General features: G+C 37.7%; 12 non-coding genes across 12 annotated transcripts; all 12 read left to right on the forward strand.

The window, feature by feature from the left end:
- Positions 1–4041: 4041 nt before the first annotated feature.
- TRNAQ-UUG (transfer RNA glutamine (anticodon UUG)) lies at positions 4042–4113 on the forward strand. The gene has a single exon. It is a non-coding gene; the product is annotated as a tRNA-Gln (tRNA).
- Positions 4114–5717: 1604 nt separating this feature from the next.
- Positions 5718–5789, forward strand: TRNAQ-UUG (transfer RNA glutamine (anticodon UUG)). Its single transcript has one exon. It is a non-coding gene; the product is annotated as a tRNA-Gln (tRNA).
- Positions 5790–7434: 1645 nt separating this feature from the next.
- Positions 7435–7506, forward strand: TRNAQ-UUG (transfer RNA glutamine (anticodon UUG)). Its single transcript has one exon. It is a non-coding gene; the product is annotated as a tRNA-Gln (tRNA).
- Positions 7507–9151: 1645 nt separating this feature from the next.
- TRNAQ-UUG (transfer RNA glutamine (anticodon UUG)) lies at positions 9152–9223 on the forward strand. The gene has a single exon. It is a non-coding gene; the product is annotated as a tRNA-Gln (tRNA).
- A 1645-nt stretch (positions 9224–10868) lies between these two features.
- On the forward strand, positions 10869–10940 carry TRNAQ-UUG (transfer RNA glutamine (anticodon UUG)). The gene has a single exon. It is a non-coding gene; the product is annotated as a tRNA-Gln (tRNA).
- An 873-nt stretch (positions 10941–11813) lies between these two features.
- On the forward strand, positions 11814–11900 carry TRNAS-UGA (transfer RNA serine (anticodon UGA)). Its single transcript has one exon. It is a non-coding gene; the product is annotated as a tRNA-Ser (tRNA).
- A 654-nt stretch (positions 11901–12554) lies between these two features.
- On the forward strand, positions 12555–12626 carry TRNAQ-UUG (transfer RNA glutamine (anticodon UUG)). Its single transcript has one exon. It is a non-coding gene; the product is annotated as a tRNA-Gln (tRNA).
- Positions 12627–16920: 4294 nt separating this feature from the next.
- TRNAS-UGA (transfer RNA serine (anticodon UGA)) lies at positions 16921–17002 on the forward strand. Its single transcript has one exon. It is a non-coding gene; the product is annotated as a tRNA-Ser (tRNA).
- A 654-nt stretch (positions 17003–17656) lies between these two features.
- Positions 17657–17728, forward strand: TRNAQ-UUG (transfer RNA glutamine (anticodon UUG)). The gene has a single exon. It is a non-coding gene; the product is annotated as a tRNA-Gln (tRNA).
- Positions 17729–19373: 1645 nt separating this feature from the next.
- On the forward strand, positions 19374–19445 carry TRNAQ-UUG (transfer RNA glutamine (anticodon UUG)). The gene has a single exon. It is a non-coding gene; the product is annotated as a tRNA-Gln (tRNA).
- A 3311-nt stretch (positions 19446–22756) lies between these two features.
- Positions 22757–22828, forward strand: TRNAQ-UUG (transfer RNA glutamine (anticodon UUG)). The gene has a single exon. It is a non-coding gene; the product is annotated as a tRNA-Gln (tRNA).
- A 3169-nt stretch (positions 22829–25997) lies between these two features.
- Positions 25998–26069, forward strand: TRNAQ-UUG (transfer RNA glutamine (anticodon UUG)). Its single transcript has one exon. It is a non-coding gene; the product is annotated as a tRNA-Gln (tRNA).
- The last annotated feature ends 209 nt before the right edge of the window (positions 26070–26278 follow it).

Here is a 26278-nt window from a genome sequence, read left to right on the forward strand (position 1 = left end):
TTTGTTGTTCAATTTGCATGTTTACTAGTCTATTCCCCATGACAGTGATCTGTGATGGAGCGAGTTTCTAGGACCAAACTGACTTTATCTTTGACTGTTCTTTAGATATTCTATTCTGGAGCAATATTACATGTGCGACTTGCCGCTAATCAAAAGAAGCACCGTGGGTGCCATCAGGTAAGAGGTTTTTCTCTTGATCTTGTCCAGCAGCCACAGACCGCTGTGCTGGCTAATGGACTGGGACATGCACTTTGATTTGCACAAACCTTAAATTATCTCGCAGATGAAGCCTTTTACCATGCAATGCTAATCTTTATCAACTACTGGATGAACAGTTTTCTAACAGTATAAGTTTTGCAATTTATTTTTTTCACACTTTTTCCAAGTAACAGATACAGCAATCTTTTTACTAGCCACTTTTCATCAACATTTCAAACTGTCCTAGCTGTGATATCGTGGAAATGTTGGTAAATTTGTGGAATGAAAGGTTATAAGATATCAATTTACCATTGCGTATGATTGTAGATTTGCACTGCAGCTTTGGAGCCTGTTTTCGCCATCGTTCACGATTTCATATGCTTTATTCAGCACAACAAGCCGCAGCCATGACTGTGTAATGGTTGGTTCCATGGTGTAATGGTTAGCACTCTAGACTTTGAATCCTGTGATCTGAGCTCAAATCTCAGTGTAACCTGGGCACTCATTTCGATTTTTCCATCTGCACTCAGATCGACGATGCCCAATGTTTATGATGAAACAAGCAATTTAAAATACACATAATAAAAGACAAAAAAAGAGTTCAAGGATTCAAGTAATACCATGGTCAAAGCTGTCAATCAAGTAGGATTAGCAAAAATTAAAATTGTCTGTCACTCATTGTCTATGTCATACCAAGCAATCTCATACTCTGTGACTTGAGTCAATATTCACATAACACTCTTTCCAAGTGGGTGAATCTGACAAGGATTTGAAGCCAAAATGGCTACAGGAAGTGTTTTTGATTTTTCTCTAAGCCATCTTTTCTTGTGTTTTCCAGAATTTCCTAAAGTGCCTTATAAACATTTTAGGTGTGGCTTTTCTAAATATTCTTTTTGGCGTCTTTTGAATGTGTTTTGTGGCTTTTTTTGTAGCACACAAAAGTCAATCAGGACCCTTTATAGGGTCTTTCAAACCTTACCGTTGACTTGTAGTATAGGTATGGAGCTGTTCAAAGTGAAAAACAGCTGAAGATTGATATGGTAATTTCAGTTAACCGCTGGACATTTTTGGAAACTTGAGATGGTTAATAGACGCTCCAAAGCCTGATCAAATGAACATCAAGTCTTTTTTACTTGGAAATGATTATGTTCAGTCTTCTCAGCATTTTCGTATTATTTTTAAGGATGTTTTTGGAGCTGACTGACTCCAAATCCACATTATGAATAGGGAAAAGCATTAAACTGTGAATGGTTCCCATTGATGATGACTTAAAATCAGATTTTTGCATTTTACTGAGACCTTGTATTTTCTTTTCTTTTTCTGAGATGTCCTCCAGAGGGTAGATCACTGAGCTTGATCATGGTGCTATTAGAAAATGTGTGTGAAACTCATAACAGCTTGACGTCTGAGTAGTCGTGGCCGAGTGGTTAAGGCAATGGGCTAGAAATCCATTGGGGTCTCCCCGCGCAGGTGCAAATCCTGCCGACTATGTCTATGTTTAAAATAACTTTTTAACCTTTTATCTTTGTTGTTCAATTTGCATGTTTACTAGTCTATTACCCATGACAGTGATCTGTGATGGAGCGAGATTCTACGACCAAACTGACGTTATCTTTGACTGTTCTTTAGATAATCTATTCTGGAGCAACATTACATGTGCGACTTGCCGCTAATCAAAAGAAGCACCGTGGGTGCCATCAGGTAAGAGGTTTTTCTCTCGATCTTGTCCAGCAGCCACAGACCGCTGTCCTGGCTAATGGACTGGGACATGCACTTTGATTTGCACAAACCTTAAATTATCTCTCAGATGAAGCCTTTTACCATGCAATGCTAATCTTTATCGACTACTGGATGAACAGTTTTCTAACAGTATAAGTTTTGCAATTTATTTTTTTCACACTTTTTCCAAGTAACAGATACAGCAATCTTTTTACTAGCCACTTTTCATCAACATTTCAAACTGCGCTAGCTGTGATATCGTGGAAATGTTGGTAAATTTGTGGAATGAAAGGTTATAAGATATCAATTTACCATTGTGTATGATTGCAGATTTGCACTGCAGCTTTGGAGCCTGTTTTCGCCATCGTTCACGATTTCATATGCTTTATTCAGCAAAACAAGCCGCAGCCATGATTGCGTCATCGTTGGTTCCATGGTGTAATGGTTAGCACTCGAGACTTTGAATCCAGTGATCTGAGTTCAAATCTCAGTAGAACCTGTGCATACATTTCGATTTTTCCATCTGCACTCAGATCGACGATGCCCAATGTTTATGATGAAACAAGCAATTTAAAATACACATAATAAAAGACAAAAAAAGAGTTCAAGGATTCATGGAATACCATGGTCAAAGCTGTCAATCAAGTATGATTAGCAAAAATTAAAATTGTCTATGTCATACCAAGCAATCTCATACTCTGTGACTTGAGTCAATATTCACATAACACTCTTTACAAGTGGGTGAATCTGACAAGGATTTGAAGCCAAAATGGCTTCAGGAAGTGTTTTTGATTTTTCTCTATGCCATCTTTTCTTGTGTTATCCAGAATTTCCTAAAGTGCCTTATAAACATTTTTGGTGGTGTTTTTCTAAAAATTCTTTTCGGCGTCTTTTGAATGTGTTTTGTGGCTTTTTCTGTAGCACACAAAAGTCAATCAGGACCCTTTATAGGGTCTTTCGAACCTTACCCTTGACTTGTATTATAGGTATGGAGCTGTTCAAAGTGAAAAACAGCTGAAGATTGATATGGTAATTTCAGTTAACCGCTGGACATTTTTGGAAACTTGAGATGGTTAATAGACGCTCCAAAGCCTGATCAAATGAACATCAAGTCTTTTTTACTTGGAAATGATTATGTTCAGTCTTCTCAGCATTTTCGGATTATTTTTAAGGATGTTTTTGGAGCTGACTGACTCCAAATCCACATTATGAAGAGGGAAAAGCTTTAAACTGTGAATGGTTCCCATTGATGATGACTTTAAATCAGATTTTTGCATTTTACTGAGACCTTGTATTTTCTTTTCATTTTCTGAGATGTCTTCCAGAGGGTTGATCACTGAGTGTGATCATGGTGCTATTAGAAAACATGTGTGAAGCTCATAACAGCTTGACGTCCGAGTAGTCGTGGCCGAGTGGTTAAGGCGATGGCCTTGATATCCATTGGGGTCTCACCACGCATGTTCAAATCCTGCCGACTACGTCTATGTTTCAATAACTTTTTGACCTTTTATCTTTGTTGTTCAATTTGCATGTTTACTAGTCTATTCCCAATGACAGTGATCTGTGATGGAGCGAGTTTCTAGGACCAAACTGACTTTATCTTTGACAGTTCTTTAGATAATCTATTCTGGAGCAACATTACATGTGCGACTTGCCACTAATCAAAAGAAGCACTGTGGGTGCCATCAGGTAAGAGGTTTTTCTCTTGATCTTGTCCAGCAGCCACAGACCGCTGTCCTGGCTAATGGACTGGCTGATTTGCACAAACCTTAAATTATCTCTCAGATGAAGCCTTTTACCATGCAATGCTAATCTTTATCGACTACTGGATGAACAGTTTCCTAACAGTATAAGTTTTGCAATTTATTTTTTTCACACTTTTTCCAAATAACAGATACAGCATTCTTTTTACTAGCCACTTTTCATCAACATTTCAAACTGTCCTAGCTGTGATATCGTGGAAATGTTGGTAAATTTGTGGAATGAAAGGTTATAAGATATCAATTTACCATTGTGTATGATTGCAAATTTGCACTGCAACTTTGGAGCCTGTTTTCGCCATCATTCACGATTTCATATGCTTTATTCAGCAAAACAAGCCGCAGCCATGATTGCATCATGGTTGGTTCCATGGTGTAGTGGTTAGCACGCTGGACTTTGAATCCAGAGATCTGAGTTCAAATCTCAGTAGAACCTGAGCACACATTTCGATTTTTCCATTTGCACTCAGATCGACGATGCCCAATGACAAAAAAAGAGTTCAAGGATTCATGGAATACCATGGTCAAAGCTGTCAATCAAGTAGGATTAGCAAAATTTAAAATTGTCCATGTCACTCATTGTCAATGTCATACCAAGTAATCTCATAATTTGTGACTTGAGTCAATATTCACATAACATTCTTTACAAGTGGGTGAATCTGACAAGGATTTGAAGCCAAAATGGCTTCAGGAAGTGTTTTTGATTTTTCTCTAAGACATCTTTTCTTGTGTTTTCCAGAATTTCCTAAAGTGCCTTATAAACATTTTTGGTGGTGTTTTTCTAAAAATTCTTTTCGGCGTCTTTTGAATGTGTTTTGTGGCTTTTTTTGTAGCACACAAAAGTCAATCAGGACCCTTTATAGGGTCTTTCGAACCTTACCGTTGACTTGTATTATAGGTATGGAGCTGTTCAAAGTGAAAAACATCTGAAGATTGATATGGTAATTTCAGTTAACCGCTGGACATTTTTGGAAACTTGAGATGGTTAATAGATGCTCCAAAGCCTGATCAAATGAACATCAAGTCTTTTTTACTTGGAAATGATTATGTTCAGTCTTCTCAGCATTTTCGGATTATTTTTAAGGATGTTTTTGGAGCTGACTGACTCCAAATCCACATTATGAAGAGGGAAAAGCTTTAAACTGTGAATGGTTCCCATTGATGATGACTTTAAATCAGATTTTTGCATTTTACTGAGACCTTGTATTTTCTTTTCATTTTCTGAGATGTCTTCCAGAGGGTTGATCACTGAGCTTGATCATGGTGCTATTAGAAAACGTGTGTGAAACTCATAACAGCTTGACGTCTGAGTAGTCGTGGCCGAGTGGTTAAGGCGATGGGCTAGAAATCCATTGGGGTCTCCCCGCGCAGGTGCAAATCCTGACGTCTATGTTTCAATAACTTTTTGACCTTTTATCTTTGTTGTTCAATTTGCATGTTTACTAGTCTATTCCCCATGACAGTGATCTGTGATGGAGCGAGTTTCTAGGACCAAACTGACTTTATATTTGACTGTTCTTTAGATAATCTATTCTGGAGCAACATTACATGTGCGACTTGCCGCTAATCAAAAGAAGCATCGTGGGTGCCATCAGGTAAGAGGTTTTTCTCTTGATCTTGTCCAGCAGCCACAGACCGCTGTCCTGGCTAATATACTGGGACATGCACTTTGATTTGCACAAACCTTAAATTATCTCTCAGATGAAGCCTTTTACAATGCAATGCTAATCTTTATCGACTACTGGATGAACAGTTTTCTAACAGTATAAGTTTTGCAATTTATTTTTTTCACACTTTTTCCAAGTAACAGATACAGCAATCTTTTTACTAGCCACTTTTCATCAACATTTCAAACTGCGCTAGCTGTGATATCGTGGAAATGTTGGTAAATTTGTGGAATGAAAGGTTATAAGATATCAATTTATCATTGTGTATGATTGCAGATTTGCACTGCAGCTTTGGAGCCTGTTTTCGCCATCGTTCACAATTTCATATGCTTTATTCAGCACAACAAGCCGCAGCCATGACTGAGTCATGGTTGGTTCCATGGTGTAATTGTTAGCACTCTGGACTTTGAATCCAGTCATCTGAGTTCAAATCTCAGTGGAACCCGGGCACACATTTCAATTTTTCCATGTGCACTCAGATCGACGATGCCCAATGTTTATGATGAAACAAGCAATTTAAAATCCACATAATAAAAGACAAAAAAAGAGTTCAAAGATTCATGGAATACCATCATCAAAGCCGTCAATCAAGTAGGATTAGCAAAAATTAAAATTGTCTATATCACTCATTGTCTATGTCATACCAAGTAATCTCATACTCTGTGACTTGAGTCAATATTCACATAACATTCTTTACAAGTGGGTGAATCTGACAAGGATTTGAAGCCAAAATGGCTTCAGGAAGTGTTTTTGATTTTTCTCTAAGCCATCTTTTCTTGTGTTTTCCAGAATTTCCTAAAGTGCCTTATAAACATTTTTGGTGGTGTTTTTCTAAAAATTATTTTCGGCGTCTTTTGAATGTGTTTTGTGGCTTTTTTTGTAGCACACAAAAGTCAATCAGGACCCTTTATAGGGTCTTTCGAACCTTACCGTTGACTTGTATTATAGGTATGGAGCTGTTCAAAGTGAAAAACATCTGAAGATTGATATGGTAATTTCAGTTAACCGCTGGACATTTTTGGAAACTTGAGATGGTTAATAGATGCTCCAAAGCCTGATCAAATGAACATCAAGTCTTTTTTACTTGGAAATGATTATGTTCAGTCTTCTCAGCATTTTCGGATTATTTTTAAGGATGTTTTTGGAGCTGACTGACTCCAAATCCACATTATGAAGAGGGAAAAGCTTTAAACTGTGAATGGTTCCCATTGATGATGACTTTAAATCAGATTTTTGCATTTTACTGAGACCTTGTATTTTCTTTTCATTTTCTGAGATGTCTTCCAGAGGGTTGATCACTGAGCTTGATCATGGTGCTATTAGAAAACGTGTGTGAAACTCATAACAGCTTGACGTCTGAGTAGTCGTGGCCGAGTGGTTAAGGCGATGGGCTAGAAATCCATTGGGGTCTCCCCGCGCATGTGCAAATCCTGCCATCTATGTTTCAATAACTTTTTGACCTTTTATCTTTGTTGTTCAATTTGCATGTTTACTAGTCTATTCCCCATGACAGTGATCTGTGATGGAGCGAGTTTCTAGGACCAAACTGACTTTATATTTGACTGTTCTTTAGATAATCTATTCTGGAGCAACATTACATGTGCGACTTGCCGCTAATCAAAAGAAGCATCGTGGGTGCCATCAGGTAAGAGGTTTTTCTCTTGATCTTGTCCAGCAGCCACAGACCGCTGTCCTGGCTAATATACTGGGACATGCACTTTGATTTGCACAAACCTTAAATTATCTCTCAGATGAAGCCTTTTACAATGCAATGCTAATCTTTATCGACTACTGGATGAACAGTTTTCTAACAGTATAAGTTTTGCAATTTATTTTTTTCACACTTTTTCCAAGTAACAGATACAGCAATCTTTTTACTAGCCACTTTTCATCAACATTTCAAACTGCGCTAGCTGTGATATCGTGGAAATGTTGGTAAATTTGTGGAATGAAAGGTTATAAGATATCAATTTATCATTGTGTATGATTGCAGATTTGCACTGCAGCTTTGGAGCCTGTTTTCGCCATCGTTCACAATTTCATATGCTTTATTCAGCACAACAAGCCGCAGCCATGACTGAGTCATGGTTGGTTCCATGGTGTAATTGTTAGCACTCTGGACTTTGAATCCAGTCATCTGAGTTCAAATCTCAGTGGAACCCGGGCACACATTTCAATTTTTCCATGTGCACTCAGATCGACGATGCCCAATGTTTATGATGAAACAAGCAATTTAAAATCCACATAATAAAAGACAAAAAAAGAGTTCAAAGATTCATGGAATACCATCATCAAAGCCGTCAATCAAGTAGGATTAGCAAAAATTAAAATTGTCTATATCACTCATTGTCTATGTCATACCAAGTAATCTCATACTCTGTGACTTGAGTCAATATTCACATAACATTCTTTACAAGTGGGTGAATCTGACAAGGATTTGAAGCCAAAATGGCTTCAGGAAGTGTTTTTGATTTTTCTCTAAGCCATCTTTTCTTGTGTTTTCCAGAATTTCCTAAAGTGCCTTATAAACATTTTTGGTGGTGTTTTTCTAAAAATTATTTTCGGCGTCTTTTGAATGTGTTTTGTGGCTTTTTTTGTAGCACACAAAAGTCAATCAGGACCCTTTATAGGGTCTTTCGAACCTTACCGTTGACTTGTATTATAGGTATGGAGCTGTTCAAAGTGAAAAACATCTGAAGATTGATATGGTAATTTCAGTTAACCGCTGGACATTTTTGGAAACTTGAGATGGTTAATAGATGCTCCAAAGCCTGATCAAATGAACATCAAGTCTTTTTTACTTGGAAATGATTATGTTCAGTCTTCTCAGCATTTTCGGATTATTTTTAAGGATGTTTTTGGAGCTGACTGACTCCAAATCCACATTATGAAGAGGGAAAAGCTTTAAACTGTGAATGGTTCCCATTGATGATGACTTTAAATCAGATTTTTGCATTTTACTGAGACCTTGTATTTTCTTTTCATTTTCTGAGATGTCTTCCAGAGGGTTGATCACTGAGCTTGATCATGGTGCTATTAGAAAACGTGTGTGAAACTCATAACAGCTTGACGTCTGAGTAGTCGTGGCCGAGTGGTTAAGGCGATGGGCTAGAAATCCATTGGGGTCTCCCCGCGCAGGTGCAAATCCTGCCATCTATGTTTCAATAACTTTTTGACCTTTTATCTTTGTTGTTCAATTTGCATGTTTACTAGTCTATTCCCCATGACAGTGATCTGTGATGGAGCGAGTTTCTAGGACCAAACTGACTTTATATTTGACTGTTCTTTAGATAATCTATTCTGGAGCAACATTACATGTGCGACTTGCCGCTAATCAAAAGAAGCATCGTGGGTGCCATCAGGTAAGAGGTTTTTCTCTTGATCTTGTCCAGCAGCCACAGACCGCTGTCCTGGCTAATATACTGGGACATGCACTTTGATTTGCACAAACCTTAAATTATCTCTCAGATGAAGCCTTTTACAATGCAATGCTAATCTTTATCGACTACTGGATGAACAGTTTTCTAACAGTATAAGTTTTGCAATTTATTTTTTTCACACTTTTTCCAAGTAACAGATACAGCAATCTTTTTACTAGCCACTTTTCATCAACATTTCAAACTGCGCTAGCTGTGATATCGTGGAAATGTTGGTAAATTTGTGGAATGAAAGGTTATAAGATATCAATTTATCATTGTGTATGATTGCAGATTTGCACTGCAGCTTTGGAGCCTGTTTTCGCCATCGTTCACAATTTCATATGCTTTATTCAGCACAACAAGCCGCAGCCATGACTGAGTCATGGTTGGTTCCATGGTGTAATTGTTAGCACTCTGGACTTTGAATCCAGTGATCTGAGTTCAAATCTCAGTGGAACCTGGGCACACATTTCAATTTTTCCATGTGCACTCAGATCGACGATGCCCAATGTTTATGATGAAACAAGCAATTTAAAATCCACATAATAAAAGACAAAAAAAGAGTTCAAGGATTCATGGAATACCATGATCAAAGCTGTCAATCAAGTAGGATTAGCAAAAATTAAAATTGTCTATATCACTCATTGTCTATGTCATACCAAGCAATCTCATACTCTGTGACTTGAGTCAATATTCACATAACACTCTTTCCAAGTGGGTGAATCTGACAAGGATTTGAAGCCAAAATGGCTTCAGGAAGTGTTTTTGATTTTTCTCTAAGCCATCTTTTCTTGTGTTTTCCAGAATTTCCTAAAGTGCCTTATAAACATTTTTGGTGGTGTTTTTCTAAAAATTCTTTTCGGTGTCTTTTGAATGTGTTTTGTGGCTTTTTTTGTAGCACACAAAAGTCAATCAGGACCCTTTATAGGGTCTTTCGAACCTTACCGTTGACTTGTATTATAGGTATGGAGCTGTTCTAAGTGAAAAACATCTGAAGATTGATATGGTAATTTCAGTTAACCACTGGACATTTTTGGAAACTTGAGATGGTTAATAGACGCTCCAAAGCCTGATCAAATGAACATCAAGTCTTTTTTACTTGGAAATGATTATGTTCAGTCTTCTCAGCATTTTCGTATTATTTTTAAGGATGTTTTTGGAGCTGACTGACTCCAAATCCACATTATGAAGAGGGAAAAGCATTAAACTGTGAATGGTTCCCATTGATGATGACTTTAAATCAGATTTTTGCATTTTACTGAGACCTTGTATTTTCTTTTCTTTTTCTGAGATGTCTTCCAGAGGGTTGATCACTGAGCTTTATCATGGTGCTATTAGAAAACGTGTGTGAAACGCATAACAGCTTGACGTCTGAGTAGTCGTGGCCGAGTGGTTAAGGCGATGGGCTAGAAATCCATTGGGGTCTCCCCGCGCAGGTGCAAATCCTGCCGTCTATGTTTCAATAACTTTTTGACCTTTTATCTTTGTTGTTCAATTTGCATGTTTACTAGTCTATTCCCCATGACAGTGATCTGTGATGGAGCGAGTTTCTAGGACCAAACTGACTTTATATTTGACTGTTCTTTAGATAATCTATTCTGGAGCAACATTACATGTGAGACTTGCCGCTAATCAAAAGAAGCATCGTGGGTGCCATCAGGTAAGAGGTTTTTCTCTTGATCTTGTCCAGCAGCCACAGACCGCTGTCCTGGCTAATGGACTGGGACATGCACTTTGATTTGCACAAACCTTAAATTATCTCTCAGATGAAGCCTTTTACCATGCAATGCTAATCTTTATCGACTACTGGATGAACAGTTTTCTAACAGTATAAGTTTTGCAATTTATTTTTTTCACACTTTTTCCAAGTAACAGATACAGCAATCTTTTTATTAGCCACTTTTCATCAACATTTCAAACTGTCCTAGCTGTGATATCGTGGAAATGTTGGTAAATTTGTGGAATGAAAGGTTATAAGATATCAATTTACCATTGTGTATGATTGCAGATTTGCACTGCAGCTTTGGAGCCTGTTTTCGCCATCGTTCACGATTTCATATGCTTTATTCAGCACAACAAGCCGCAGCCATGACTATGTCATGGTTGGTTCCATGGTGTAATGGTTAGCACTCTGGACTTTGAATCCAGTGATCTGAGTTCAAATCTCAGTGGAACCTGCGCACACATTTCAATTTTTCCATCTGCTCTCAGATCGACGATTCCCAATGTTTATGATGAAACAAGCAATTTAAAATCCACATAATAAAAAGACAACAAAAGAGTTCAAGGATTCATGGTCAAAGCTGTCAATATCAATCATTGTCTATGTCATACCAAGCAATCTCATACTCTGTGACTTGAGTCAATATTCACATAACACTCTTTCCAAGTGGGTGAATCTGACAAGGATTTGAAGCCAAAATGGCTTCAGGAAGTGTTTTTGATTTTTCTCTAAGCCATCTTTTCTTGTGTTTTCCAGAATTTCCTAAAGTGCCTAATAAACATTTTTGGTGGTGCTTTTCTAAAAATTCTTTTCGGCGTCTTTTGAATGTGTTTTGTGGCTTTTTTTGTAGCACACAAAAGTCAATCAGGACCCTTTATAGGGTCTTTCGAACCTTACCCTTGACTTGTATTATAGGTATGGAGCTGTTCAAAGTGAAAAACATCTGAAGATTGATATGGTAATTTCAGTTAACCGCTGGACATTTTTGGAAACTTGAGATGGTTAATAGATGCTCCAAAGCCTGATCAAATGAACATCAAGTCTTTTTTACTTGGAAATGATTATGTTCAGTCTTCTCAGCATTTTTGGATTATTTTTAAGGATGTTTTTGGAGCTGACTGACTCCAAATCCACATTATGAAGAGGGAAAAGCTTTAAACTGCGAATGTTTCCAATTGATGATGACTTTAAATCAGATTTTTGCATTTTACTGAGACCTTGTATTTTCTTTTCATTTTCTGAGATGTCTTCCAGAGGGTTGATCACTGAGCGTGATCATGGTGCTATTAGAAAACATGTGTGAAGCTCATAACAGCTTGACGTCCGAGTAGTCGTGGCCGAGTGGTTAAGGCGATGGACTTGAAGTCCATTGCCGCGCAATCTCCCCGCGCAGGTTCAAATCCTGTTGACTACGTCTATGTTTCAATATCTTTTTGAACTTTTATCTTTGTTGTTCAATTTGCATGTTTACTAGTCTATTCCCCATGACAGTGATCTGTGATGGAGCGAGTTTCCAGGACCAAACTGACTTTATCGTTGACTGTTCTTTAGATAATCTATTCTGGAGCAACATTACATGTGCGACTTGTCGCTAATCAAAAGAAGCACCGTGGGTGCCATCAGGTAAGAGGTTTTTCTCTTGATCTTGTCCAGCAGCCACAGACCGCTGTCCTGGCTAATGGACTGGGACATGCACTTTGATTTGTACAAACCTTAAATTATCTCTCAGATGAAGCCTTTTACCATGCAATGCTAATCTTTATCGACTACTGGATGAACAGTTTTCTAACAGTATAAGTTTTGCAATTTATTTTTTTCACACTTTTTCCAAGTAACAGATACAGCAATCTTTTTACTAGCCACTTTTCATCAACATTTCAAACTGCGCTAGCTGTGATATCGTGGAAATGTTGGTAAATTTGTGGAATGAAAGGTTATAAGATATCAATTTATCATTGTGTATGATTGCAGATTTGCACTGCAGCTTTGGAGCCTGTTTTCGCCATCGTTCACGATTTCATATGCTTTATTCAGCACAACAAGCCGCAGCCATGACTGAGTCATGGTTGGTTGCATGGTGTAATTGTTAGCACTCTGGACTTTGAATCCAGTGGTCTGAGTTCAAATCTCAGTGGAACCTGGGCACACATTTTAATTTTTCCATGTGCACTCAGATCGACGATGCCCAATGTTTATGATGAAACAAGCAATTTAAAATCCACATAATAAAAGACAAAAAAAGAGTTCAAGGATTCATGGAATACCATGATCAAAGCTGTCAATCAAGTAGGATTAGCAAAAATTAAAATTGTCTATATCACTCATTGTCTATGTCATACCAAGCAATCTCATACTCTGTGACTTGAGTCAATATTCACATAACACTCTTTCCAAGTGGGTGAATCTGACAAGGATTTGAAGCCAAAATGGCTTCAGGAAGTGTTTTTGATTTTTCTCTAAGCCATCTTTTCTTGTGTTTTCCAGAATTTCCTAAAGTGCCTTATAAACATTTTTGGTGGTGTTTTTCTAAAAATTCTTTTCGGCGTCTTTTGAATGTGTTTTGTGGCTTTTTTTGTAGCACACAAAAGTCAATCAGGACCCTTTATAGGGTCTTTCGAACCTTACCGTTGACTTGTATTATAGGTATGGAGCTGTTCAAAGTGAAAAATATCTGAAGATTGATATGGTAATTTCAGTTAACCGCTGGACATTTTTGGAAACTTGAGATGGTTAATAGACGCTCCAAAGCCTGATCAAATGAACATCAAGTCTTTTATTACTTGGAAATGATTATATCCAGTCTTCTCAGCATTTTCGTATTATTTTTAAGGATGTTTTTGGAGCTGACTGACTCCAAATCCACATTATGAAGAGGGAAAAGCATTAAACTGTGAATGGTTCCCATTGATGATGACTTTAAATCAGATTTTTGCATTTTACTGAGACCTTGTATTTTCTTTTCTTTTTCTGAGATGTCTTCCAGAGGGTTGATCACTGAGCTTTATCATGGTGCTATTAGAAAACGTGTGTGAAACTCATAACAGCTTGACGTCTGAGTAGTCGTGGCCAAGTGGTTAAGGCGATGGGCTAGAAATCCATTGGGGTCTCCCCGCGCAGGTGCAAATCCTGCCGTCTATGTTTCAATAACTTTTTGACCTTTTATCTTTGTTGTTCAATTTGCATGTTTACTAGTCTATTCCCCATGACAGTGATCTGTGATGGAGCGAGTTTCTAGGACCAAACTGACTTTATATTTGACTGTTCTTTAGATAATCTATTCTGGAGCAACATTACATGTGCGACTTGTCGCCAATCAAAAGAAGCACCGTGGGTGCCATCAGGTAAGAGGTTTTTCTCTTGATCTTGTCCAGCAGCCACAGACCGCTGTCCTGGCTAATATACTGGGACATGCACTTTGATTTGCACAAACCTTAAATTATCTCTCAGATGACGCCTTTTACCATGCAATGCTAATCTTTATCGACTACTGGATGAACAGTTTTCTAACAGTATAAGTTTTGCAATTTATTTTTTTCACACTTTTTCCAAGTAACAGATACAGCAATCTTTTTACTAGCCACTTTTCATCAACATTTCAAACTGCGCTAGCTGTGATATCGTGGAAATGTTGGTAAATTTGTGGAATGAAAGGTTATAAGATATCAATTTACCATTGTGTATGATTGCAGATTTGCACTGCAGCTTTGGAGCCTGTTTTCGCCATCGTTCACTATTTCATATGCTTTATTCAGCACAACAAGCCGCAGCCATGATTGCGTCATCGTTGGTTCCATGGTGTAATGGTTAGCACTCGGGACTTTGAATCCAGTGATCTGAGTTCAAATCTCTCAGTAGAATCTGTGCACACATTTCGATTTTTCCATCTGCACTCAGATCGACGATGCCCAATGTTTATGATGAAACAAGCAATTTAAAATACACATAATAAAAGACAAAAAAAGAGTTCAAGGATTCATGGAATACCATGGTCAAAGCTGTCAATCAAGTACGATTAGCAAAAATTAAAATTGTCTATGTCATACCAAGCAATCTCATACTCTGTGACTTGAGTCAATATTCACATAACACTCTTTCCAAGTGGGTGAATCTGACAAGGATTTGAAGCCAAAATGGCTTCAGGAAGTGTTTTTGATTTTTCTCTAAGCCATCTTTTCTTGTGTTTTCCAGAATTTCCTAAAGTGCCTTATAAACATTTTTGGTGGTGTTTTTCTAAAAATTCTTTTCGGCGTCTTTTGAATGTGTTTTGTGGCTTTTTTTGTAGCACACAAAAGTCAATCAGGACCCTTTATAGGGTATTTCGAACCTTACCGTTGACTTGTATTATAGGTATGGAGCTGTTCAAAGTGAAAAACATCTGAAGATTGATATGGTAATTTCAGTTAACCACTGGACATTTTTGGAAACTTGAGATGGTTAATAGACGCTCCAAAGCCTGATCAAATGAACATCAAGTCTTTTTTACTTGGAAATGATTATGTTCTGTCTTCTCAGCATTTTCGTATTATTTTTAAGGATGTTTTTGGAGCTGACTGACTCCAAATCCACATTATGAAGAGGGAAAAGCATTAATCTGTGAATGGTTCCCATTGATGATGACTTTAAATCAGATTTTTGCATTTTACTGAGACCTTGTATTTTCTTTTCTTTTTCTGAGATGTCTTCCAGAGGGTTGATCACTGAGCTTTATCATGGTGCTATTAGAAAACGTTTGTGAAACGCATAACAGCTTGACGTCTGAGTAGTCGTGGCCGAGTGGTTAAGGCGATGGGCTAGAAATCCATTGGGGTCTCCCCGCGCAGGTGCAAATCCTGCCATCTATGTTTCAATAACTTTTTGACCTTTTATCTTTGTTGTTCAATTTGCATGTTTACTAGTCTATTCCCCATGACAGTGATCTGTGATGGAGCGAGTTTCTAGGACCAAACTGACTTTATATTTGACTGTTCTTTAGATAATCTATTCTGGAGCAACATTACATGTGCGACTTGCCGCTAATCAAAAGAAGCATCGTGGGTGCCATCAGGTAAGAGGTTTTTCTCTTGATCTTGTCCAGCAGCCTCAGACCGCTGTCCTGGCTAATGGACTGGGACATGCACTTTGATTTGCACAAACCTGAAATTATCTCTCAGATGAAGCCTTTTACCATGCAATGCTAATCTTTATCGACTACTGGATGAACAGTTTTCTAACAGTATAAGTTTTGCAATTTATTTTTTTCACACTTTTTCCAAGTAACAGATACAGCAATCTTTTTATTAGCCACTTTTCATCAACATTTCAAACTGTCCTAGCTGTGATCTCGTGGAAATGTTGGTAAATTTGTGGAATGAAAGGTTATAAGATATCAATTTACCATTGTGTATGATTGCAGATTTGCACTGCAGCTTTGGAGCCTGTTTTCGCCATCGTTCTCGATTTCATATGCTTTATTCAGCACAACAAGCCGCAGCCATGACTGTGTCATGGTTGGGTCCATGGTGTAATGGTTAGCACTCTGCACTTTGAATCCAGTGATCTGAGTTCAAAGCTCAGTGGAACCTGCGCACACATATCGATTTTTCCATCTGCTCTCAGATCGACGATTCCCAATGTTTATGATGAAACAAGCAATTTAAAATCCACATAATAAAAGACAACAAAAGAGTTCAAGGATTCATGGTCAAAGCTGTCAATATCAATCATTGTCTATGTCATACCAAGCAATCTCATACTCTGTGACTTGAGTCAATATTCACATAACACTCTTTCCAAGTGGGTGAATCTGACAAGGATTTGAAGCCAAAATGGCTTCAGGAAGTGTTTTTGATTTTTCTCTAAGCCATCTTTTCTTGTGTTTTCCAGAATTTCCTAAAGTGCCTTATAAACATTTTTGGTGGTGCTTTTCTAAAAATTCTTTTCGGCGTCTTTTGAATGTGTTTTGTGGCTTTTTTTGTAGCACACAAAAGTCAATCAGGACCCTTTATAGGGTCTTTCGAACCTTACCGTTGACTTGTATTATAGGTATGGAGCTGTTCAAAGTGAAAAACATCTGAAAATTGATATGGTAATTTCAGTTAACCGCTGGACATTTTTGGAAACTTGAGATGGTTAATAGACGCTCCAAAGCCTGATCAAATGAACATCAAGTCTTTTATTACTTGGAAATGATTATGTTCAGTCTTCTCAGCATTTTCGTATTATTTTTAATGAAGTTTTTGGAGCTGACTGACTCCAAATCCACATTATGAAGAGGGAAAAGCATTAAACTGTGAATGGTTCCCATTGATGATGACTTTAAATCAGATTTTTGCATTTTACTGAGACCTTGTATTTTCTTTTCATTTTCTGAGATGTCTTCCAGAGGGTTGATCACTGAGCGTGATCATGGTGCTATTAGAAAACATGTGTGAAGCTCATAACAGCTTGACGTCCGAGTAGTCGTGGCCGAGTGGTTAAGGCGATGGACTTGAAGTCCATTGGGGTCTCCCCGCGCAGGTTCAAATCCTGCTGACTACGTCTATGTTTCAATATCTTTTTGACCTTTTATTTTTGTTGTTCAATTTGCATGTTTACTAGTCTATTCCCCATGACAGTGATCTGTGATGGAGCGAGTTTCTAGGACCAAACTGACTTTATCTTTGACTGTTCTTTAGATAATCTATTCTGGAGCAACATTACATGTGCGACTTGCCGCTAATCAAAAGAAGCATCGTGGGTGCCATCAGGTAAGAGGTTTTTCTCTTGATCTTGTCCAGCAGCCACAGACCGCTGTCCTGGCTAATATACTGGGACATGCACTTTGATTTGCACAAACCTTAAATGATCTCTCAGATGAAGCCTTTTACCATGCAATGCTAATCTTTATCGACTACTGGATGAACAGTTTTCTAACAGTATAAGTTTTGCAATGTATTTTTTTCACACTTTTTCCAAGTAACAGATACAGCAATCCTTTTACTAGCCACTTTTCATCAACATTTCAAACTGCGCTAGCTGTGATATCGTGGAAATGTTGGTAAATTTGTGGAATGAAAGGTTATAAGATATCAATTTATCATTGTGTATGATTGCAGATTTGCACTGCAGCTTTGGAGCCTATTTTCGCCATCGTTCACGATTTCATATGCTTTATTCAGCACAACAAGCCGCAGCCATGACTGAGTCATGGTTGGTTCCATGGTGTAATTGTTAGCACTCTGGACTTTGAATCCAGTGATCTGAGTTCAAATCTCAGTGGAACCTGGGCACACATGTCAATTTTTCCATGTGCATTCAGATCGACGATGCCCAATGTTTATGATGAAACAAGCAATTTAAAATCCACATAATAAAAGACAAAAAAAGAGTTCAAGGATTCATGGAATACCATGATCAAAGCTGTCAATCAAGTAGGATTAGCAAAAATTAAAATTGTCTATATCACTCATTGTCTATGTCATACCAAGCAATCTCATACTCTGTGACTTGAGTCAATATTCACATAACACTCTTTCCAAGTGGGTGAATCTGACAAGGATTTGAAGCCAAAATGGCTTCACGAAGTGTTTTTGATTTTTCTCTAAGCCATCTTTTCTTGTGTTTTCCAGAATTTCCTAAAGTGCCTTATAAACATTTTTGGTGGTGTTTTTCTAAAAATTCTTTTCGGCGTCTTTTGAATGTGTTTTGTGGCTTTTTTTGTAGCACACAAAAGTCAATCAGGGCCCTTTATAGGGTCTTTCGAACCTTACCCTTGACATGTATTATAGGTATGGAGCTGTTCAAAGTGAAAAACATCTGAAGATTGATATGGTAATTTCAGTTAACCGCTGGACATTTTTGGAAACTTGAGATGGTTAATAGACGCTCTAAAGCCTGATCAAATGAACATCAAGTCTTTTTTACTTGGAAATGATTATATTCAGTCTTCTCAGCATTTTCGTATTATTTTTAAGGATGTTTTTGGAGCTGACTGACTCCAAATCCACATTATGAAGAGGGAAAAGCATTAAACTGTGAATGGTTCCCATTGATGATGACTTTAAATCAGATTTTTGCATTTTACTGAGACCTTGTATTTTATTTTCTTTTTCTGAGTTGTCTTCCAGAGGGTTGATCACTGAGCTTTATCATGGTGCTATTAGAAAACGTGTGTGAAACTCATAACAGCTTGACGTCTGAGTAGTCGTGGCCGAGTGGTTAAGGCGATGGGCTAGAAATCCATTGGTGTCTCCCCGCGCAGGTGCAAATCCTGCCGTCTATGTTTCAATAACTTTTTGACCTTTTATCTTTGTTGTTCAATTTGCATGTTTACTAGTCTATTCCCCATGACAGTGATCTGTGATGGAGCGAGTTTCTAGGACCAAACTGACTTTATATTTGACTGTTCTTTAGATAATCTATTCTGGAGCAAGATTACATGTGCGACTTGCCGCTAATCAAAAGAAGCATCGTGGGTGCCATCAGGTAAGAGGTTTTTCTCTTGATCTTGTCCAGCAGCCACAGACCGCTGTCCTGGCTAATGGACTGGGACATGCACTTTGATTTGCACAAACCTTAAATTATCTCTCAGATGAAGCCTTTTACCATGCAATGCTAATCTTTATCGACTACTGGATGAACAGTTTTCTAACAGTATAAGTTTTGCAATGTATTTTTTTCACACTTTTTCCAAGTAACAGATACAGCAATCTTTTTACTAGCCACTTTTCATCAACATTTCAAACTGCGCTAGCTGTGATATCGTGGAAATGTTGGTAAATTTGTGGAATGAAAGGTTATAAGATATCAATTTATCATTGTGTATGATTGCAGATTTGCACTGCAGCTTTGGAGCCTGTTTTCGCCATCGTTCACGATTTCATATGCTTTATTCAGCACAACAAGCCGCAGCCATGACTGAGTCATGGTTGGTTCCATGGTGTAATTGTTAGCACTCTGGACTTTGAATCCAGTGATCTGAGTTCAAATCTCAGTGGAACCTGGGCACACATGTCAATTTTTCCATGTGCACTCAGATCGACGATGCCCAATGTTTATGATGAAACAAGCAATTTAAAATCCACATAATAAAAGAAAAAAAAAGAGTTCAAGGATTCATGGAATACCATGATCAAAGCTGTCAATCAAGTAGGATTAGCAAAAATTAAAATTGTCTATATCACTCATTGTCTATGTCATACCAAGCAAGCTCATACTCTGTGACTTGAGTCAATATTCACATAACACTCTTTCCAAGTGGGTGAATCTGACAAGGATTTGAAGCCAAAATGGCTTCACGAAGTGTTTTTGATTTTTCTCTAAGCCATCTTTTCTTGTGTTTTCCAGAATTTCCTAAAGTGCCTTATAAACATTTTTGGTGGTGTTTTTCTAAAAATTCTTTTCGGCGTCTTTTGAATGTGTTTTGTGGCTTTTTTTGTAGCACACAAAAGTCAATCAGGACCCTTTATAGGGTCTTTCGAACCTTACCCTTGACTTGTATTATAGGTATGGAGCTGTTCAAAGTGAAAAACATCTGAAGATTGATATGGTAATTTCAGTTAACCGCTGGACATTTTTGGAAACTTGAGATGGTTAATAGACGCTCTAAAGCCTGATCAAATGAACATCAAGTCTTTTTTACTTGGAAATGATTATGTTCAGTCTTCTCAGCATTTTCGTATTATTTTTAAGGATGTTTTTGGAGCTGACTGACTCCAAATCCACATTATGAAGAGGGAAAAGCATTAAACTGTGAATGGTGCCCATTGATGATGACTTTAAATCAGATTTTTGCATTTTACTGAGACCTTGTTTTTTATTTTCTTTTTCTGAGTTGTCTTCCAGAGGGTTGATCACTGAGCTTTATCATGGTGCTATTAGAAAACGTGTGTGAAACTCATAACAGCTTGACGTCTGAGTAGTCGTGGCCGAGTGGTTAAGGCGATGGGCTAGAAATCCATTGGGGTCTCCCCGCGCAGGTGCAAATCCTGCCGTCTATGTTTCAATAACTTTTTGACCTTTTATCTTTGTTGTTCAATTTGCATGTTTACTAGTCTATTCCCCATGACAGTGATCTGTGATGGAGCGAGTTTCTAGGACCAAACTGACTTTATATTTGACTGTTCTTTAGATAATCTATTCTGGAGCAACATTACATGTGCGACTTGCCGCTAATCAAAAGAAGCATCGTGGGTGCCATCAGGTAAGAGGTTTTTCTCTTGATCTTGTCCAGCAGCCACAGACCGCTGTCCTGGCTAATGGACTGGGACATGCACTTTGATTTGCACAAACCTTAAATTATCTCTCAGATGAAGCCTTTTACCATGCAATGCTAATCTTTATCGACTACTGGATGAACAGTTTTCTAACAGTATAAGTTTTGCAATTTATTTTTTTCACACTTTTTCCAAGTAACAGATACAGCAATCTTTTTATTAGCCACTTTTCATCAACATTTCAAACTGTCCTAGCTGTGATATCGTGGAAATGTTGGTAAATTTGTGGAATGAAAGGTTATAAGATATCAATTTACCATTGTGTATGATTGCAGATTTGCACTGCAGCTTTGGAGCCTGTTTTCGCCATCGTTCACTATTTCATATGCTTTATTCAGCACAACAAGCCGCAGCCATGACTATGTCATGGTTGGGTCCATGGTGTAATGGTTAGCACGCTGGACATTGAGTCCAGTGATCTGAGTTCAAATCTCAGTGGAACCTGGGCACACATTTTGATTTTTCCATCTGCTCTCAGATCGACGATTCCCAATGTTTATGATGAAACAAGCAATTTAAAATCCACATAATAAAAGACAACAAAAGAGTTCAAGGATTCATGGTCAAAGCTGTCAATATCAATCATTGTCTATGTCATACCAAGCAATCTCATACTCTGTGACTTGAGTCAATATTCACATAACACTCTTTCCAAGTGGGTGAATCTGACAAGGATTTGAAGCCAAAATGGCTTCAGGAAGTGTTTTTGATTTTTCTCTAAACCATCTTTTCTTGTGTTTTCCAGAATTTCCTAAAGTGCCTTATAAACATTTTTGGTGGTGTTTTTCTAAAAATTCTTTTCGGCGTCTTTTGAATGTGTTTTGTGGCTTTTTTTGTAGCACACAAAAGTCAATCAGGACCCTTTATAGGGTCTTTCGAACCTTACCCTTGACTTGTATTATAGGTATGGAGCTGTTCAAAGTGAAAAACAGCTGAAGATTGATATGGTAATTTCAGTTAACCGCTGGACATTTTTGGAAACTTGAAATGGTTAATAGACGCTCCAAAGCCTGATCAAATGAACATCATGTCTTTTTTACTTGGAAATGATTATGTTCAGTCTTCTCAGCATTTTTGGATTATTTTTAAGGATGTTTTTGGAGCTGACTGACTCCAAATCGACATTATGAAAAGGGAAAAGCTTTAAACTGTGAATGCTTCCAATTGATGATGACTTTAAATCAGATTTTTGCATTTTACTGAGACCTTGTATTTTCTTTTCATTTTCTGAGATGTCTTCCAGAGGGTTGATCACTGAGCTTGAGCATGGTGCTATTAGAAAACGTGTGTAAAACTCATAACAGCTTTGTGGCCGAGTGGTTAAGGCGATGGGCTAGAAATCCATTGGGGTGTCCCCGCACAGATGCAAATCCTGCCGACTACGTCTATGTTTCAATAACTTTTTGACCTATTATCTTTGTTGTTCAATTTGCATGTTTACTAGTCTTTTCCCCATGACAGTGATCTGTGATGGAGCGAGTTTCTAGGACCAAACTGACTTTATCTTTGACTGTTCTTTAGATAATCTGTTCTGGAGCAACATTACATGTGCGACTTGCCGCTAATCAAAAGAAGCACCGTGGGTGCCATCAGGTAAGAGGTTTTTCTCTTGATCTTGTCCAGCAGCCACAGACCGCTGTCCTGGCTAATGGACTGGAACATGCACTTTGATTTGCACAAACCTTAAATTATCTCTCAGATGAAGCCTTTTACCATGCAATGCTAATCTTTATTAACTACTGGATGAACAGTTTTCTAACAGTATAAGTTTTGCAAATTATTTTTTTCACACTTTTTCCAAGTAACAGATACAGCAATCTTTTTACTAGCCACTTTTCATCAACATTTCAAACTGTCCTAGCTGTGATATCGTGGAAATGTTGGTAAATTTGTGGAATGAAAGGTTATAAGATATCAATTTACCATTGTGTATGATTGCAGATTTGCACTGCAGCTTTAGAGCCTGTTTTCGCCATCGTTCACGATTTCATATGCTTTATTCAGCAAAACAAGCCGCAGCCATGACTGCGTCAAGGTTGGTTCCATGGTGTAATGGTTAGCACTCTGGACTTTGAATCCAGTGATCTGAGTTCAAATCTCAGTGGAACCTGGGCACTCATTTTGATTTTTCCATCTGCACTCAGATCGACGAAGCCCAATGTTTATGATGAAACAAGCAATTTAAAATCCACATAATAAAAGACAAAAAAAGAGTTCAAGGATTCATGGAATACCATGATCAAAGCTGTCAATCAAGTAGGATTAGCAAAAATTAAAATTGTCTATATCACTCATTGTCTATGTCATACCAAGCAATCTCATACTCTGTGACTTGAGTCAATATTCACATAACACTCTTTCCAAGTGGGTGAATCTGACAAGGATTTGAAGACAAAATTACATGTGCGACTTGCTGCTAATCAAAAGAAGCACCGTGGGTGCCATCAGGTAAGAGGTTTTTCTCTTGATCTTGTCCAGCAGCCACAGACCGCTGTCCTGGCTAATGGACTGGGACATGCACTTTGATTTGCACAAACCTTAAATTATCTCTTAGATGAAGCCTTTTACCATGCAATGCTAATCTTTATCAACTACTGGATGAACAGTTTTCTAACAGTATAAGTTTTGCAATTTGTTTTTTTCACACTTTTTCCAAGTAACAGATACAGCAATCTTTTTACTAGCCACTTTTCATCAACATTTCAACATTCTTTGGTAATCCTTATTGATCTCCATGACGACGACCCTGATGACGACGACCCTGAAGACCACACCAAAGAAGACTAGAAATATGACCCTAAATAATAAGACCAAGAGGACAAAGAACATGAAGACAACCACCAAGATACAGAACAAAAGACAGAAGAACAAGAAGCAGAAGAAGCAAAAGCAGAAGAACAGAAAGCAGAAGAACATTAAGCATAAGACTAAAAATCAGCATAGAAGAAATCAAAATTATAAGCAGAAGAAGACTAAGCAGTAAATGGGGGTGAGTCCGTTACTCCTCGTGGTGCCCCTGCTGCAGGCCAAACTGAACGCGGACAAATCCTGTTGTAAATCTTTAGTGACAGGCAGAACGTAAGGTGTAATCTTATAACTTTTATAGATAAGTACTACAGGAATGCCTGTCATCATAAGAAAATGAAGACAAAGAAGAATAGGAAGAAGATGAAGAAATAGCATATTAAAGTTAATAATAGCTGAATAAGAAGAATATGAAGAATGGGAAAAAAAAATTAAAGGGAAGAAGATGAAGAAGAAGATGAATAAGGTGAAGAAAAAGTTGATGAAAAAAATGCTACTGCTGCGGATCATGAAGGAGAAAGTGTGGGAGAAGTACAAAAGAAGGTGAAGAGCATGGAAGTTGTGAAACATACATATCTGACAAAATATAAAAAAAGGTTAACATAGTCAATATCTTTTTAACTCCGAACGTCTTGAAAAAAAAAAATTGGAATTAATGCTATGCCATGTGATTTGAATAAACTACTATGCCTTTATTTGTCTTCTCCACCAATACATTCTACATGATTCTTATTTGTTTTCAATTATGTAGAATTAGCCAACAAGGAAATAAAGGTCTTTTTTTAATTCCGATACCGGAAGTCCCATTGACTTGAATGGGACTTCCGGTATCGGAATCGGCGATACTCGATATTTTTTTCGTATCGGGCGATACCATCCAATATGATACTTTTGGGTATCGAACGGTATCTCTCAACACTAATGATGACTTTAAATCAGATTTTTGCAAAAGTTATCAATCAAGTAGGATAAGCAAAATGTAAAATTAGCTTCAGGAAACAAAACTCATTGTCTATGTCTTACCAAGCAATCTCATACTCTGTGACTTGAGTCAATATTCACATAACACTCTTTCCAAGTGGGTGAATCTGACAAGGATTTGAAGCCAAAATGGCTTCAGGAAGTGTTTTTGATTTTTCTCTAAGCCATCTTTTCTTGTGTTTTCCAGAATTTCCTAAAGTGCCTTATAAACATTTTTGGTGGTGTTTTTCTAAAAATTCTTTTCGGCGTCATTTGAATGTGTTTTGTGGCTTTTTTTATAGCACACAAAAGTCAATCAGGACCCTTTATAGGGTCTTTCGAACCTTACCGTTGACTTGTAGTATAGGTATGGAGCTGTTCAAAGTGAAAAACAGCTGAAGATTGATATGGTAATTTCAGTTAACCGCTGGACATTTTTGGAAACTTGACATGGTTAAAGACGCTCCAAAGCCTGATCAAATGAACATCAAGTTTTTTTTACTTGGAAATGATTATGTTCAGTCTTCTCAGCATTTTCGGATTATTTTTAAGGATGTTTTTGGAGCTGACTGACTCCAAATCCACATTATGAAGAGGGAATAGCTTTAAACTGTGAATGGTTCCCATTGATGATGACTTTAAATCAGATTTTTGCATTTTACTGAGACCTTGTATTTTCTTTTCATTTACTGAGATGTCTTCCAGAGGGTTGATCACTGAGCTTGATCATGGTGCTATTAGAAAACGTGTGTGAAACTCATAACAGCTTGACGTCCGAGTAGTCGTGGCCGAGTGGTTAAGGAGATGGGCAAGAATTCCATTGGGGTCTCCCCGCGCAGGTGCAAATCCTGCCGACTACGTCTATGTTTCAATAACTTTTTGACCTTTTATCTTTGTTGTTCAATTTGCATGTTTACTAGTCTATTCCCCATGACAGTGATCTGTGATGGAGCGAGTTTCTCGGACCAAACTGATTTTATCTTTGACTGTTCTTTAGATAATCTATTCTGGAGCAACATTACATGTGCGACTTGCCGCTAATCAAAAGAAGCACCGTGGGTGCCATCAGGTAAGAGGTCTTTCTCTTGATCTTGTCCAGCAGCCACAGACCGCTGTCCTGGCTAATGGACTGGGACATGCACTTTGATTTGCACAAACCTTAAATTATCTCTCAGATGAAGCCTTTTACCATGCAATGCTAATCTTTATCGACTACTGGATGAACAGTTTTCTAACAGTATAAGTTTTGCAATTTATTTTTTTCACACTTTTTCCAAGTAACAGATACAGCAATCTTTTTACTAGCCACTTTTCATCAACATTTCAAACTGTCCTAGCTGTGATATCGTGGAAATGTTGGTAAATTTGTGGAATGAAAGGTTATAAGATATCAATTTACCATTGTGTATGATTGCAGATTTGCACTGCAGCTTTGGAGCCTGTTTTCGCCATCGTTCACGATTTCATATGCTTTATTCAGCACAACAAGCCGCAGCCATGACTGTGTCATGGTTGGTTCCATGGTGTAATGGTTAGCACTCTGGACTTTGAATCCAGTGATCTGAGTTCAAATCCCAGTGGAGCCTGGACACTCATTTTGATTTTTCCATCTGCACTCAGATTGACGATGCCCAATGTTTATGATGAAACAAGCAATTTAAAATCCACATAATAAAAGACAAAAAAAGAGTTCAAGGATTCATGGAATACCATGGTCAAAGCTGTCAATCAAGTAGGATTAGCATAAATTAAAATTGTCTATATCACTCATTGTCTATGTCACTCATTGTCTATG

Source organism: Dendrobates tinctorius, unplaced genomic scaffold (genome assembly GCF_039654945.1).
Source record: "Dendrobates tinctorius isolate UK_male_01 unplaced genomic scaffold, ASM3965494v1 ptg000462l, whole genome shotgun sequence".
NCBI classification, from domain to species: Eukaryota; Metazoa; Chordata; class Amphibia; order Anura; family Dendrobatidae; genus Dendrobates; species Dendrobates tinctorius.